The 13,949-nt window shown below is 41.1% G+C and overlaps 1 long non-coding RNA gene across 1 annotated transcript in view; it reads right to left on the bottom strand.

Moving 5' to 3' along the window:
* Positions 1–4,212: 4,212 nt before the first annotated feature.
* LOC118923961 (uncharacterized) overlaps positions 4,213–13,949 on the bottom strand; it is a 40,784-nt gene continuing 31,047 nt past the window's right edge. Inside the window, exon 8 of the long non-coding RNA XR_008995813.1 lies at positions 4,213–4,575. This is a non-coding gene — a long non-coding RNA (uncharacterized LOC118923961). The remainder of the gene's footprint in view (positions 4,576–13,949) is intronic.

Below are 13,949 nucleotides of genomic sequence, written 5' to 3'. Positions count from 1 at the left end.
ATTTGGTTTGCTAATATTTTGTTGAGGATTTTTGTATGTATGTTCATCAGAGATACTGCTCTGTAATTTTCTTTTTTGTAGTTTCCTTGTTTGGTTTTGGACCAGGGTGATGCTGACCTTTTAGAATGAATGTGAAGCTTACCTTCCTCTTCACTTTTTTGAAATAGTTTAAGAAGGAGAGGTATCAACTCTTCTTTTAAATGTTTAGTAGTATTCACCTGTGAAGCCATCTGGTCCTTTGTGCCACCCCTCTTTATTTTTAGTTATTTATTTTTTTATTAAAGTATCATTGATATACAATCTTCTGATGGTTTCACAGACACAAAACAGTAGTTCAACATTCACCCACATTATCGAACCCTCACCCCCTCCATTGTGGTCACTGTCTATCAATGCTGAAAGGTGTTATAGAATCATTAATTGTATTCTCCAATGCCACCCCTTTTTAAAATGGAGGTGGATGCCGTCAGTTTTGGTTTTAAGTAAGTTTTTATTACACCACTCTATGCAAATTCTCCAGCTCAGAGAAAAGCATATATTACAAGTCCAAAACAATTCCCATACACCCACACTGGGGTCTACCAACACTGAGAATGTGCTTAAGGAGAGGAGTGCTCCTGTCCCAAAGGCTTTGCCTGTCTTTGAAACACAAAGGGATTCATGTCCTTGTGCCACCCTGTAATGGAATTCCTGTTGTTTCCAGGCTGGAGTTCTGTAGCCTCAAACCCCAGTGAAATGGGCAAAACTAAAGTGTCAGCTTCAAAGACTCCTTTCACCCAGGTTGGTGGAAGCCTGAGACCATAATTAAAACCAGCTGTGCGGCTCTCCAAAGCGGCAAGCACAAATGCAAAGATCCAGTTTCCTCCCAAGACCTAGGCCAGCTCTAAGTCTTCTCTTCCTGGGCCACTCAGGTAATTCCCTCCCCTTTCTAAGGGAAAGGAGCAAAAAAGGTGTCCCAAGCAAAAGGGCCACCAGCCCCTCCCACTGTATCAGAGGCAGGAGGCAGAGAAACTCTGCAAGGCTGTGAATACCAAAAAGGAGCAAATCTTAGGAAAGAAGAATTCTGAGCTTTGAATTCCATTGTTCATCACACCAAAACTGCTGCTGCAGGAACCACGGCCCTGTAGTCTCCCTCAGGAAGTTCCCTGGAAGGGAGGCCCCTAAATTCTTCTCAGAGGCTAAGATTTATAATTCCAAAGTAAACAAATAGAGAGGAAGAAGGTGAGGATGGTGAATATATCTTTTACCTTACATAAAGGTAAGATAAAAGATGATGTTTCATTCATTAATGTTGTCATTAGAAGAACACAGCCTTATATATTTTTGAACCTATAAGAACTCTCTAATAAAATCTGAAACATGATGAACACATTCAAAATCAAACAAATAGGAATGGTTTTAAAAATAAATGGAAGCATCCTATTCATGTTGCTCTCCACTTGCTTTTTTCACTGATATAGACATGTACTTCAATGTTTTCACAGCCACACAGTATTTAACAGTCCCCTACTCATGGATATTTGCTAATACAATGAACATTCTTGTCCAGAAAACTCTGTGCTCTAGGATAAGCATTTATTTAGGTGAAATTCCAGTTTGCCCTGTTGTGACTTGCCTATCTGTATTCTTTGACCATTTTCTATTATGTTGTCTTTTCCTTATTGGTTTATAGGAAACGTTATAGATTATAGATATTAATCCACTGTCCACTACAACTTGCAAACATTTTCTCCCAGCCTCTTGGTTGTATTCTAACTTTATTTTATGATGACTTTTGCTAAACAGAAGTTTGCCTTTTTAATGTGGCAAAACCCAATACAAATGATTTAGAAAGTACTGCCATGGAATCAGCACACCCTGAGCTCTGAGCCACAGAGCCTCTTCTGCTGGAGCCACACAACCTTGCTTAGGTTCCTGTGGTGAAAATTGCTTAGGTTCCTGTGGTGAAAAAGCTGATTAGGCAATCATTTTCTGAGCTGTTCACATCTGGCTTTATAGTTAGAGTAAATGAATCAAGAAGCAAAAAGAACTGTAAAGATCACATTTGTTTTCAGCTATTTTGAGCTGCTTTCTTAAATGTTTGGAGTCACATACTAAGCATGTCAAAGGAATCCTGAACCATTAAAAATCCAAAAACATTTTTATAAACAATAATCTGAGTATTTCCAGACTCTCTTGAACTATGTGTGCTTTAGGGCATTATTTGCTGTCACCATGGAGGAAAAAATTCCAGACCTCACAGGAATAGAAAGGCTCAGAGTTCACTGACTTCTAGAGTTTTAAGCAAGAAACCTTTACAGTTTTCCTTCAGTCTCTCACAGAAGATTAGCACTGGCCCAATCTGATCCTGAACACTTCAAAAAGCCCTAATAGCCAAATGGGATTTTTACCTGCAAGTCCCTGTTTCTGCAAACTCTGCCTAAAGGCCCAGTACTTTGTGGACATTGTCCCACTCAGCCAAGAATGCTGCCTCTCCCCCAACATATAAAACTATTGTATTTAGGCAAGCAGTGAAGAAAATGGGCTTAAAAGATGGTTCTGGCCTACCCCTCACTAAAACCTAACACTCCTTGAGGAACTTGGTTTCTGAGAAATGAAGGTTCTACCATAAAACCATTCTTCAATATCCAGTGGTACCAAGAAAAGAAAGATGGTCTGCCTCAATGCTGCTTCAAAGCCATAGGACTTTGGCCTCTGCCTTTCTACTCCAAATCAGACCTTTTGCCCATGACCTCCTGTATCATCCTGTATCTCTCTCTATCTTACCTTGTCTTTCCTTCTACAGTTTCTGTTCTTACTTTGAGATTTTCACCCCTTGACACTCACTTCCCATCATTTTACTGCCTATAGGTCTTCTCTGGGATTCACTTCTTTCTCTAGCCAACTAGACAACCACTATTCTAGGTTCCAATTACTCCAAGTCTTCCAGTTGCCCTACTAAACACAGCTCTTATTTGAATGCAAATATCTCCCACTTTAACCCCCAAGTTGCTAAGCACAGCTAAAGCAAACATTAAGTCATGAGGGCTGCTTCCTCTAGAAAGTCATCTCCAAAATTTGCTAGGTCTTCAGCACTGTTCAGCTATCCTACTAGATGTCCTCAGGTCACTGCCACTGGAACAACAGCTTTTAAAAACCATGCTACTGTCCTCACTATCCTACCTGCTCTCTGCGGAAAATAAAGCCCAACAGAAATTCCAACTTTAAGTGTCCCCCAGATCTTACCAAATCCCTCTGCCTCATCACATCCCTTGTCCCCTATCAGATGAAACTTAAAAGTGCTCAACAGATTGCTAGAAAAAGGTAGGAAAGCAATAAATGGTGGTGATAAGAGTTAAAATCAGTGGGAGCCTTTGTTCAGTTCAAGTTCAATTTCTCCACCATGCTCAGGATACAGTAGGGCCTTCTCCCCGGGGGCCTTGCTAACAATTTTTATTTTTCCTTTCTAATTTCAACTTCTCCCTCTCTACTAGCTCTTTCCCCACAACACATGGACATGCTTGTGTCTCAAAAAATAAATCAGCATCCCAAAATTCTGTGTCCCCACTTCATTAACTCTCCTTACTTCACAGACAAGCTTGAAAGAGTGGCCTCCCTGACTGGGTCCATTTGCTGGCTGCAGAGGTACTATCTACTAAAAGAGAGGGGACTGCTCTTATTTACCCAAGGTCTGCTCTTGGGAAAAATTGCTTTAGCAATTAGCAAAGAAGCACAGTGAAAGGAAATACATTGTGTTGCTATTCATTCAGAGTTTTAATAATATGAATGAGAGTAATTCTTAATAATATGAATGAGAATAGATTTTACTTTGTATCAACACTACCTTTCAGTAGAATATAAGCAAAATTGTTTTTAAAGTGTTTCTTTAAACAAAGAAACCTGTTCTCATAAAACTTCCCTACTTCTCTAGATCCAAAATCTAGAAATGATTTCTTCTGTCTCAGTTCCCACAGCATCAGTCAATACCTGTCAAACCCTATCAATTTATCTCAAGTTATCATAGAACTCTCTGCAATTAATAAATATTTGATAAATGAACAAACTTTACAAGTACCTACTATAGAACAGATAATTCTAATTATAAATCAATCTAATTGACTAATTAAATCAGACCCCTGAAGAACCTCCACTGATATTTTGCTAACTTAATATTGGGCTTTTTTTACACACTGAATTTAATAAAGTTGCATTTGATCACTTTCATCCTGTATTTAGGTGTTCATTTATTTAAATGTTTATTTATTAAAAGCAAAGCCTAAATACTGAGGTATTACCATGTCATTTCAGGTTCAGTCTGAAAGGACTAAAGTAGAAGCCAGTGAGGCAGGAATTACCCAATTTGAGTGGTGTAAGCAGGGCATTCCAGAGGAAGGAATGCAATTTTCTCCTCCCTCACCTGAAAAATACCTCAAGAAATGCTCCTCCACGAAGGACAGACTTTATCCCACGCAGTGTCTGCTCCCCTCTGCTCCAATCCCTTTTACACAATCTGAACATCAGCTCCTCAACACAGGCACAGCTTTGCCCTTGCTGGATCTCCCACAGTTTGCCCATTTCTGAAACAAAGAAGTTTGCCTAGAAAAAACACAAGAGTTCTGTTGTGAATAATTGAACATTACTTACAGTCTGAAAGTCAAGTTCTATTGTGAAAAGCAGGTTCAATGCTTAAAGAAACCTGGTAATAAGTCCTTTTGTGGTAGGAAGAACCTCCATGTCGCCTAACCACCCCCAAAGTAACAACTCTTAGGTCATCTATATGAGACTGGTAATTCTTCTAAAGACAGGGAAACTGGTGCAGGAGCTTCTTCCAAAACACTGACATCCCTGCCCACACAATCACTCTGGAGAAGCCAGTCCTTAATCTTTACCCAAGCAGAATTATGGGCTTGGAGGACCAGACTAAGGGTATAAAGGTAACCAGGAATGCATGACAGGAAACAGGGCAAGGCCAGGTGACAGGCCCCAGTTTCTGTGAGGCCAGAACCAGAACCCTCCAGTTTGTTTTACCCTCACAGTGGGTGTAATTTCCAACAGTCTAAAAATCACCAATGGCACATGGCCAGAGGGCAGGGCCAGGCTGGTTAAGCAAAAGCTAGCAATGAGCCCAAGTAGCTTCTGATTTAGAATACAAGCAGGAGGAGGCAGGGGTTAGAGAGCCTCCTACAGAAGTCTTATAAAGTAGCTGCCCTTTTTGGGTCAGATCCAGTTTGCCAATAGGAAACCTCCTACCTCCATGGGCCTCATCATTTGCTCCAAAGACCATCTCAGCAGCTGATCTTTTTAGAAGGAGGTCATGTGACTGAAATTCAACTGATAGAAGCTTACCAGTTTTGAAAACATCCCTTCTCTGTGGAGTCACCAAATCACAAAGCAGAAACCTCCCACAGTGCCTCCATTTCCTCCCTCCCTACTACTAGATCTGAGTTGTAAGACGTGTCCCCAAACCATCCAGCCAAGCTGGAGGGTGAGACTGTAGGAAGACTGTTCCACACAGCTCAACATGCCTCAGAGAGAATAATATCTTAAGTCCTTCACTCGCTCACTCACTCATTCAACCAGTTTCTTAAGGCCCACTATGCTGCAAGCACTGGGCTGCACAGATGCCTTGCAGGATTCTTACCGAACACCAGTCTAGCAATTGCCCAAGAACCTCCTTAAAGTGGATCCTGTCGATTCAGAACTTCCGGCAGTTAAGTAATTGCTTTTTGTGCTTGTTATCAGAATGGGTTAGCTAAATAGTTTAGTCCCATAAATAATGATTGTCAGTTGGAAAACTGAAGTGATTTAAGAGACTTGATTTTCTACTCATTAAAGCAGGTCCTCTTAGATCTCTACCAGCTCCCGCATACACTGGTGAGTTACCATGTGGTTCTAAAAGTAAACAAATCTAATGACTTCAGAAAAATATTTTTAATGTAATTAATTCAAGGGTAAGCCCTTCCCTCTTGGGTCTAAGTCAACAGGCTTTTACGTATTGCTTTCACAGGGATGAAGACAGAACTCAATAAACCACTAAGCCACCATACTAACTATGCTCTAACCAAACTGGCCAATCTTATGCTTTAACACCTCAAGCTATTTATCAAGACATCAGGACATTTTTTCCCCCTTTGAATTCAACACAAAATTCAACATTGTCTTATTTAGAGGAGTATCAGGGCCTACAAGGGCCAGGGGACAGGGCAGTAACTGTGAGTGACATAGTGTCTTCCCTGGCCCTATCCTCTCACCTTTTAACTATCGGTGCCCTTAGCTCCAGGCTGCAGCTTTTGCTCATCTTTCCCTCCTTGGAAAATTCATGTCTAAGAGATGGTGAGTGAAGAAATGAGAAATGGGATTTGAAGCTGAATACCTGAATTTGAGTCCTAATTCTACTCTCTCATTATGCTTCAGTGTCCATGTAGAAGGAGAAAAATAACGCATAGCATACATGATTGTATTAGCTAAGCTGCTGTATATAATGGCCCTTGTAAATGGCAGAGTGATTTTTAAAGAATGTTGTGGCTATTGTTTTATGTAATCATTTCTGCCCACTCCTCCCTCTCCTCAAGCTTACACTCAGGTTCCCATGGAGACCACTGCCACACACTTCTGTCCAGTGTCTGTCAAGACTGCAGTAGGAAAGGGAGAACCAAGATATGACCAGCCCTCCCCCAGGCATCTCAAGGGTGTCAAATCTAGAGAGTCCCTACTCCCACCTTTGCCTCTATTTTACAAGTACCTTTTTCTCTAAATAGGAATCCCCAACCTACAGAACATTTCTTTTTTGATGTACCTCTGGCACTTCAAATTCAACTCCAATAAACAAATTCACCTCCCACATCTAGAAGAGTTTGTTCTCCTTTCCAGTCACCCTCTTTTCTGTCATGATGAATAGTCTTCCAGCTTCTCAGGATAGACAGACACCTTGGCATTATCAGTAACTTGTTACCCTTTCTTCTTTATCCTCCTCCTGCCTAACAGACTGTTGGATTAGTGGTTTCTTTCATTACATGTCCCTCAGATTGGTCTCTCCTCTTAAAATGCACTGCCTGCTCCAGATGCCTTATTATCTCAAACCTGGATTGCTACTGTAGCTTCCTAACTGGTTTCTGCAACCTTATTTTTTGCTTCATTCATTTCATGCATTCAAACCATAAAACCTTCCCTGATCACTGCTTTTATCACCACTATCCATCACCTAGTTCCCCAAGGTAAAATATTTGTGTCTAGTTTCATCCTACCCACTACCTTCAAATCAGAATCTATTTCCTGTTTTTTTAAGTGGCTTTTTTTTTCTGAATCAGAAAAGATAATTTCTGTTAAAGTATATCATTTTTAAAACATATACACTAGTTATGGCTATATTTCTGTTGAAACAGGCTCATATGCTATATATTTTTTCATGTCTATATTGTAGCCATATTTCTAAATCTACAATTATAGATCTACTACTTCATTTATCATTGTATGGCTATACCACAATTTATTTCACCAATCCCTACCAATGTCCACTCTGACTGCTTTATAGACTCTGCAGTAACAAATATCCTCGTACAGATATCTCTGTGCACTTGCCCTTGGGATAAATAACGAAAAGTCAAATTGCTGGTTTAAAAGTTTGTGCACTTTAAATCTGATACATACTGCCAAACTAAACTGCAGACAGTGTATTAACTTCTATTCCCAGCAACAGAGTATGAATTCCCATTTCAAGCCTTCACCCGCAATATTTTCATCTTTTTAATATTTGTCAACCTAACAGTTGAAAAATTATATCTCATTTCTGTTTGTGTCTCCTGGATTACAAGTAAAAGCCTTTTTCTATGTGCTTCACTGGTCATTTGTATTTATTCTTGTATGACTTTGGCCCATTTTCTTTTTGTATTTTTGCTTTTTCTTATTGACTTTTTAAGAGCTTTGTGTACATTAGAGACATGTTGAAAATTTTTTTAACCAGTTTGTCATCCACTTTTTACTTTGGTTATGGTGTCTGTTGTGGTGGTGTTTTTTTTTAAGCTAAACTATCACACTTTTCCCTTTACAGTATTTATCATCTAGAATTGATTTTGCTAGAAGACGATAGTTTTTTGGGGTATTTTTAAGTATTTTGACATTGCCTAGAATTTTGACATTACCTTCCCTCACAGATCCTTCAAAGCAAAAGCATTCCTGGGATAAGAAGAAAATGCTATTTAAAATAAGAAATGCTTTCAAAGGTGGGAGATAATGTAAAAGAACACATCAGAGGTTCTACAAATCCTTTGTGTGGCTAAAGAAGTAGAAGGGCTTTTTCCTCAGCAGAGCTCATGTATGGACTCCGGACACACAGATGTGAGTTTGGGAGGGAGTTAGAGTTCAGTTGCTTTGCATAATCAAGTAAGAAGTATTCGGGGTGCTCGGTAGCAATAAAGTAAGGTAGGTTTGCAGAGGAGAGAAAGGTAAGATTATAACAGACCAAAGCCATGTACAGAGTGACATGAAAAGCAATACATCCCTAAAGGAGAGGTGGGCAAAAGTACTTTAAGGAACAGAGAGACCCAGTATTAGAATTCAAGTTGCTTGCTTTGCTGCAATGTAAAACACTCTCCATTACCCAAACCTTTGTAAAATCTGCTACACAGGAATAGGCTTTAAGCTGTGAGATATTTCTACATCTGGGTCAGTTTGGATATAAACAGCATGCTTGAGACAGTAAGACTGTCTATAAACTAATTTAGTAGAAGCAAGAGCTCATAATTTGAGTGACCATAAATACAGGAACTTCCACAAATCTGAAAAAATCTGGGTGAAGGAATCAGACTTTCTACAAGTTATAAAATGACACTTTAAGCCAAAGTTTTAAAGGAAAGCATGGCTCCAGCTAGGGTTACACCAGAATACCCAATCCTCAGAACTTTTTAAAAGGAACCAAACTGCATGAAGTTGTTTATAGAAGCAGCCAGCAGAGGAGGTTGCTAATTACTCTGCTTGTACAAGAAAGAAGCTGAGGATCATCCCATCTCTACTCCACATGCACCACCCATCTACATCCTAAACATCTTACATTTACACTCAGAACCTATGAAATTCATGGTGGGGAACAGTGGAAGATAGTGATGCAGAAGTTTACAAATGACTTTAAATGGTGGTGTTCCTTAGTCAAGAAACAAAGGAGGAGGAAAAGGAATACGAAGAAGGGGAAGAGTGGGAAGAGAAGGGGATGATGAAAGATATAATTTAGCTTGGGACATGCTGAGTTTAAAATTCCTAAGAGCCATACAGGTTAGGATGTCAATACTGTTTGGCCGTCATGAGTCAGGAACTCAGAAGACAGACTGAGGTTAGAGATACAGATTTGAGAGTTTTTGACCTCTCAGTAGTAGCTAAGACCATAAGTACAGATGATATCATCCAGGAATAGTATATGAAGGGAGGACAGATGGGGGGCTAAGGACAGAATCTTAGGAAATGTCTTCGTACAGGGAGCCTCTTAGCCAAAGATGAGCTGATCAGAGAAATGAGCCTTCTGCAGTTACAGGCAACCTGATAATTAAAAATACCTACAGACGGACCAAATAACTGACTGGGCTCTAAGATATCTATATGTCCATCTCAAGCCCTCTTTCTACCTTCCTGTAAGTGAGCTCACTCCCTGATCTTCATAATTAAAACCATGGACTTTCAGAGGAAGTAACAGAAATGGACAAGTACCATAGGCCAAGGCCCCTATGGTGGAGCTTGTGGGCAAACGACGCTACTTGCTGGATGTTCAAAGAATATTTTACCTAAGGGCAGGGTCAAAGTTGAGCCTTTCCATCTAGTTTGTTATATGACTAGCTCAGCCAATTGAGTTAAGATGGGCCAACCAAAGACTTCCCTCAAACTACAGTAAAGACACATACACTAAGGTCTCAAAGAGACCTAGCAATTTCTTAATCAGGAGTCATAGTCAGAGATTTCTGTCTTCTCCAAGTGGTCTTTTCCTGGCTGTCCTGGTTGGGAATGGCATACAGAGGAAGTGATTAACTGCTTCTTTGATCACTAGCTGTGCCAGCTGGAGTTCTGGCACTTAGTCACGCACCCTGCCAGATTTAAATGGCTTTCTACCTATAAGATTGCCCTGCCCATGGAGTATGGGTTTATCTACACTAAAGGGTTGAAGAGAATTATTATAATCTGGACTATAAAAGAAGGATTTCATATGGAAAGTAGCAATTTTACAGTGCCACACCCATTCCATAAGAATGAGCTCCATCCCATTTGGCACTGATCCCCCATATGTAGTCAAATTCCTGAACTAGCAGTAAAACCTGAGACTGATGTTGAGATGAACAGTCCCAGACGGGAGGGAAGGGGTGCTCGGGAGTGCTACAGAAATCCTGGAAGAGGTCAAACCTGGAACAGGAAGCCTCAGAGAAGCCCTTCGTCCTTGGATCTAGAAGCTGATGTTGTCTGTGGCCATGATGGCATCACCCCATCCACCACTTCCTGTTTCAACTGGACGAATGGGGAAGAGGATCAAAACATGAGAAAAAGAAGGTAGAATCCATTCTTCCTCCCCTCCTTATGGCACCACTCCAGATGACAGTGGGCTTTATGCAGACATATGGTGAGTATCAAATACATGGTGTGATTCCAGCTGAGAGACTGGTAAATAGTAGGTGCTCAGTGGGCATTTGTTAAATGAAAAGCACCATGAGTGATTTCCTACCCACAAACAACTTTTTTACTATTCACATTACCTTCACCTGGAATTCATTCATTTGACATCCATTTCTTTAAAGCCACATACTTTCCAACATTGTACTCCACCAAACACCATATTCAGTGAGATCTCAACAAATAGTCCTTCAGGAAAAAAAACAAAACTGGTTCTCTAGTTAAATAAGGTTGGAAAACATTATATTCTCTATCTTCCTTCTGGAATTTTGTAAATGCATATGAAAAAGCTCTTTTTGAGGCACAGGCAGTTGGACAGCCGGCATGAAATTCAGGACAGGGGTTTGACTACGCTAAGGGCCTTGTTTCAGAGGCAGGCACAGCTGTACAGGCCAGCATGACATCCAATTAGCCCAAGAGTGTACAGTTGAGGGTGGTCAACACTGGGAGCTCTGTGCATGGGCAGGACTCTACCTACTGACGCCTAGATGCAAGAAAAGGCTCTGGTATCTCAGAAGGCACGTAGCCCAAAAGAGGCTGGAAAGCAAAGGCCATGGCCTATGGTGAGTCCTAGACAAGGCTAGTGGGTCCCAGCAGGATAACTATACAAAACTTGAATCTCTGAAGAAAAAGCCAAAATAAAGGTAAAATGGAGGACAGGCAGGGACTGGTGTACAGAGCTGTCACTCAGGTCACTTCTTCACATGCCCAGGAGTCCCTCCCTGCTGAGGGCGCTAGCTCCAAAATCCTTGTGATCTGCAGGTCCAACTATGTCACTAATCTGGTGTATGGGATTTTGGTGGTTAGGGAGAAAGAAGGGGTGTGTTACATCCAGAAACTTCCAGAGTTGGCTGATTCCAGTAAGGAAGGAGGTCCAGACCCAGTCAAACTTTAGGTGAGAGGTGGAGACCATTCCTAGGACAGCCCTATAGGGAAATGTGCCAGAAGAAATAAGTAAGAACCCCAGAGGCCTGAATGAAGCCAAAGTCTGATCCAAAAGAAAATGCTCTGGACTTAGGGTAGGAATGTGGACAGAGTAGAAGTTGAAGCTTGAGGGTGAAGGGCATCCATGAACCCAACAGTGAGGAGCTGGGAAAGACACTGAGATTTGAGTTGCTCTGACAGAAACTCCCTGGAGGAGGAAAAGATGTGAAAATTCAAATCACAAAAGCAATTTGAGAGTACTGGTAATTCAAATATGATGAAAAATCAACTAGGAAGGTTCTCTTCGGAGATTAAGGCCAAAAAAGTTGTAGATCTAAACCACAGGTACTATGCTGGCAGCCTCTGGACTAACTATTTTGGCTCCACAGAGTTAGTGGACAAGAGGGAAATGCCCCACACCTTTGCACAGACACCCCAAGTGCTTTGTCACTGCTTTTGACATGGCTTATTTTGCTTTCCGGTAAAACCTACCTCAGCACAGCTCATTGGGAAATCAAGACCAGAAGTTGTCTGTGACCAGCAGCAACTGAGGAAGTACCCTGCTCATGTTGTCATTGGTGGCCTCTTTTGCACCACCATTGTACATCATTTCTCGGAAGCTATCTCCTGCTTCCTAAGATCTGTGACAGTCTTGTCTGAGGACATCACAGCAAACCGCAGACTCAAAGGTCCCATACTACTTGACATTCTGCCTGTCAGCTGCTTTCCACACAACAATGTGCCATATACACATCACACTGGTGGAAAATCTCTACCCAACACCCCTCCTTGGGAATCAAGAACCTCCAATCCCACCACCCTCAGCTGTTTGTCTTTTCTCAGACAAAAACATGAAGGAAACAAAATGTTTCATTAGGGACCCAACTTCTTTTTTCAAATTCATCTCAAATTCAGTGGTGACTTCTTCCTGTCCTTATGACTGCAGACACAGTGCCCTCTCTTCTCTGCCCCTGTAGTCTAGTTCTCAGAAATCAATCTTAGAAACTCATTCACGCTTCCACTTCATGACCAAGATGCTCACAGTCAAACCCGTTCTTGGTGTCTCTTCATTTTTAACAGGGTCTCAAAAACTTAAATCAAGGGAAAAATTTTTCACTGTGGGTTTCAGCCAACAGCAAGTAACTGAAGCAAGTCTTTAAGGGGTAGGAGACTTTTTTTTTTGGTATCATTAATATATAATTACATGAGCAACATTATGGTTACTAGACTCCCCCCATTTATCAAGTCACTACCACAAACCCCATTACAGTCACTGTCCATCAGCATAGTAAGATGCTATAGAATCATTACTTGTCTTCTCTGTGTTTTACTGCCTTCCCTGTGCACCCCCCTACATTATGTGTGCCAATCGTAATGCCCCTTAATTCCCTTTGGTAACTGTTAGTCCATTCTTGGGTTCTGTGAGTCTGCTGCTGTTTTGTTTCTTCAGTTTTTTCTTTGTTCTTATACTGATAGGAGATATTCGTAGTGCCCCTGGAATTGCACCACTTAACAGACTAGGCCTGTCTCTTCTATTCTGTGACCTGACACCCTCAAACTGTCTCCTCTGCCAGCCCAGAAGCCAGGCTCCCCTGGATCTGGGCCAGCACCCACTGCCATCTGGTCTCCCTTAGAAAGGTAAGAGAGAGACACCTCTTGTTTACTCAATAATAATTCACTGTAATAGTCATATAGCAGGTGCCACCAGCTCCAGAACATACAACAAGGGCACACCACACCCTCACACCTGCCCCCAGCCTGGCTTACTCCTTAAGACACATCAACAGATTTTATACGGATGGTAGAAGATGGCCTCTTAAGCAGAAAACCAGAGTTACCAGTGGTGTTTTGACACTTGAGGAAAATGCTGCAATGAAGACCTAGAGGTAAAGAACAAAGGCTTTTTTAAATCCTCCCCTACAGCCAATTGGTATCTTTCCCACTTATGTTGTTGCAGCATCCCTATATATAGAACTTAGTATTCTATAAACAGATAAACAGGATACTCTGGCTAAACATGTCTCAAACATGGTATCTCCCTATCCTTTCTTCCTTCACCTTCCTTTCCTAAATCTTGTGATAGACAGAAATGCTTTATGAAAATATCGTGGGCTTTGGAATTGGACAGACCTGAGAAGAAATAAATCCTAGCTCATCTGTCTATTAGGTGTCTGACCTTGGACAAATTATGTAACTTCTTTGACTTTCAGCTTGCCTGTGTGCAAAAATGGAGATGATACTTCACTGGTTTGCATTATAATTAAATAAGAAAGTATACAAAAAACCTCCAATAACATGCCTGGCTTTCCAGGGATGAGTTTCTTCTTTCCCATCTAGTTCAACATGCACCTGGAGACCTCATGTTATTCTCTTGACTGTCCAAGGCCAAGATGTAGAAACCTTCC

Source organism: Manis pentadactyla, chromosome 2 (assembly GCF_030020395.1).
Source record: "Manis pentadactyla isolate mManPen7 chromosome 2, mManPen7.hap1, whole genome shotgun sequence".
Classification (NCBI taxonomy): Eukaryota; Metazoa; Chordata; class Mammalia; order Pholidota; family Manidae; genus Manis; species Manis pentadactyla.
Note: the sequence above shows the minus strand (reverse complement) of the source record. Positions and strands in the feature narration are given on the sequence as shown.